The 3,755-nt window shown below is 39.9% G+C and overlaps 1 pseudogene; it reads left to right on the forward strand.

Annotated features, from left to right (window-relative positions):
* Positions 1-1,829: 1,829 nt before the first annotated feature.
* LOC117097350 lies at positions 1,830-3,196 on the forward strand (annotated as a pseudogene).
* The last annotated feature ends 559 nt before the right edge of the window (positions 3,197-3,755 follow it).

The following is a 3,755-nucleotide window of genomic DNA, read 5'->3' on the forward strand; positions in this document are numbered from 1 at the left end:
CAAACATATTTTCTCCAAATACCTAGGAGAATAAATGATTTTTCCAATAAAATATTTTATCAATAAGCAGAAGCTTTCAAATACATATGTGATACGTACCTTTATCAAATGATTGCTTAATAGAGTTTTACAGATCAGCTGAAAGATTTTAATCAATTTATTTTTTGATTTTCAAATAATTTTTTTTCTTTAATTTTGCCTGGGAAATTGTTTAAATGAGCCAGTATTCCACAAACCATAGTGAAACAAAAGAAGTTGGCATTTTAAATAAGGCAACAGGCTTTCATTCTATGAAACTTCTTATACTGTGGATTAATTTCTTATACTATGAAACTTCTTATACTATGGATTAATTTTGCTTTCTTGAAATTCTAGCTATCTTGGTTTTCACAACACATTTTTCTTGGTTCTCCTGCTTCCTCTGTGGTCTTCATCTTTTTTTGTTTGTTTGATCTCTTTTGTCCTCATCCTCTTCCTAATTTTTAAATGTAAGTCTTCCTTTCAGGGTTGGGTCTTTGATTCCAATCTTTCCCACTTTGCTGCCATGTGCCCAGGCTCAGTCTCTCTTCTAAAACATGGTCCTTTGTATTTCTTCCTAATGTGCTGAAAATCAAACTCATCACATCTTTTTCCACAAGTTTCCAGGCTCTGTTTGTAACAGAACCATTTCCTCAGTCATACTGTCTCTTTAAGCATCTGAGATGTCTTACTTTTCTTCTAGTTCCTAGGTCAATTACCCCATCACTGCAGCCATCGTTCTCTCTTCTGTTTCTTCTTCCTTACCCTTGTTTCAGGCAGTCATTTTTCCCTTGCATAATATAATGAAATGTAATTGATGTCCCTACCTCTTGTCTCTGTCATGATGAATTCCATGGTAATACTTACAAATCAATCTTCCTGAAGTATAGTATTAGCTATGTCAATTCTCTACCAAAAATCCTTACTAGTTTGCCATTTTCTGCTGTATAAAATACAACATTCTCATCCTGGCACATAAGTCCATCCAAATACGGGCCTACCATGTTCTCATCCTCTCACAGTAATGTGTATCTCAGCCAAAGTGGTGTTGGTATTCCTAGGACTAACTTCGTGATTTCCTAACTTTTTGCCTTCATCAATGCTTTTCCTTTAATGAGGACTTTCCTACCCTATCATCTGCCTCAAGTTTGTTAACATCGCGCTTAATTTTCAAATGCTACCTTACACAGGAAGCCTTCCTTCAACTTCCAGCCAGGCACAATTCCTTTTGTTTCTTTTATCTTCATCTTCCCAGGGCATTGTGCTTGTATGTTTCTAGTGGTACCAACCTTGTTCCACTTTAGCTATTTGAGGATGTGTATATTGCAATTCCACACATCTTTAATTACTCATCTGTAAAATAAAATGAAAGGCACCTATTACAGTGTAAAGTCTCTGGGGGAAGGACGGTTTATTCACATGTGTCTTTGATGTAGCACACCGCAGGGTCCTAGGCAGTAATAGATGCTTTAATTACTATTGGTTTTACTGAATTGTGAAGACAGCAATAATATTTAGTACATGTACATTTAGACATAAGTTTGCTCTGCAGTTATTTGAGGCATCTTAGAAAACAATCTAAGATTTAAGTCATAAGGGATATCATTTTTCAGATTTTAGAAGTCAGGATGGTTCTTTGGAGTTTTCATTTTTTCTTTTAATGAAATGAATATAAAGCTGATTTAGCGGAGCCGGCGTCTCCACCATGTTAGGTCTGAGGCGGCTGCCACGGGCGCGACGGATACTGCGGATCCCGCGACAGCCCACGTGGGGTCCGCCGCTCTGCTAGCGCCGGGAGCTGCGGTGACACCATGAGCCGGGGCACCGGTTCCCTCCACAGCAAGATCAGCCGGATCTCCAAGGCAGAGATCTGCTACGAGGGCATCCTCTGCACCACCGACACCTAGAACCCCACCGTAGCCCTCGCCAAAATTCCATTTTCTGGTACAGAAGATACATCGTCCAATACCACCTCGAGATGAAGTATTGAAATATATTGTGTTCAATGGGAGTGACATTAAAGACCTCACTGTTTGTGAGCCACCAAAACCACGGTGTTCTGTGCCGGAAGACCCAGCTATCCTTCAGTCCTCACCAGGCTCATCAACTTCTTCATTCCAGTGAGTGGGTTCTCACGGGCCTTTCGCCAAGATGCCCATATACAGTCAGTTCAGTCCAAACTCCTTAGCTGGGTAGGAGTTTCGTGCTGTTGGTGTTGCTGGAAGCTCTTTGACATCGTTTGGAACAGAAACATCAAATAGTGGTATCTTACCCCAAAGTAGTGTGGTTGGCTCTGCCTTAACACAGGATACAAGATCTCTAAAAGCACAGCTGTCTCAAGTTCCCTCAAGCCCTCAGTTAGACACTTTGAGGAAAGCTCAACCATGGAACAAGCAGTGAAGACTGTCTTGGCCTATTTACCTGCTCCAGCACCTGTTGGGAGAAGGAGCCCTGTATCAACGAGGCCTTTGCCATCTACCAATCAAAAAGCAATAGAGAATCAAGAGCACTGGTGAGCTGAAATACACAATGTTTCAAGACCAGAAAACGAGCAACTCAGAAATGATAGCAAGAGACAAAGAGCTCCAGGTGCTCCTTCAGCTCCAGGGAGAGGGTGTAGGGTTCAGCGGGGTACCAGGTATTCTATGAGATTGACCAATGAAATTTGAGAAAGGTTTTGACTTTGAAAGTGCAAATGCACAATTCAACAAGGGAGAGATGGACAGAGATTTTCATAATAAACTTAAAAGAAGATAAACGTGAGAAACAGGAGGAGCCTGTAAATGGTGAGGATAAAGGTGACCCAGGAGTTGATACCCAAAACAGTAAAGGAAATGCTGATGAAGAAGATCCACTTGGACCTAATTGCTAGTAGGAAAAAACTAAATCCTTCTTTGATAATATTTCTTGTGATGACAATAGGGAACGTAGATCAACGTGGGCTGAAGAAAAAAGATTAAATGCTAAAACATTTGGAATCCCACTTTATCCAAACCCTGGCCATGGGAGATACAGGGGCAGAGGAATCCTTGGTTTCTGTGGTGGCAGAGGGCATGGTGGGGGCAGATGTGGCACTTTCACCATCCCTGGAAGATTTCACAGTGGATTCGGAGGAGGTCATGGGGGCAGGGAGTTTTCGGATTTCGAATATAGGAAAGACAACAAAGTTGCTGGATAGTCTATAAACAAGTCTCTGAAAATAGGTGAATTTTTAGCTCTTCATGGTCCTGAAAATTGATTTTAGTCTTTGTGAAGAATGAAGTGAATTCGCTGTACATTTGTCATCAGCACTGGGTTTTTGTTTTGTGTTTGTTTTTCTGCTTAATTTCAAAGATAAAATGTAGTTACTTTTTGGAGTGGGGAGGAGAAAGGCTAATCTTAAAAAATAAACATAAAATATATTTGGAATAGCACAAAGTTAAGTAATTTCTTATGTACAGTTAAGCAGTACTTCAGTGGGACTTATAAGTATTTTTTCCTCACTAAAACTGTATTTTTTAAATTACTAAATCATATTTGGCAATTGCAAGTTGCCTGCAAATAGGGCTGTGATACTGTGTTTTGGGCCACAGAAGGCTGTGTGTATGCATGTGTGTATCTTTCTCCTTTCTTTTGGGGAATCCTATAATATGAGGTAGCTTATTTCATCAATTACTTAGGATGCTGGATGGTAGAGAATTTTCAGTCAACTAGGTACACACAGTAAATACAGTTTCTTAGGCAAAGGTAACATTTTA

The sequence above is a fragment of the Trachypithecus francoisi genome, unplaced genomic scaffold (genome assembly GCF_009764315.1).
Source record: "Trachypithecus francoisi isolate TF-2019V2 unplaced genomic scaffold, Tfra_2.0 Lachesis_group15, whole genome shotgun sequence".
In the NCBI taxonomy this organism is placed as follows: Eukaryota; Metazoa; Chordata; class Mammalia; order Primates; family Cercopithecidae; genus Trachypithecus; species Trachypithecus francoisi.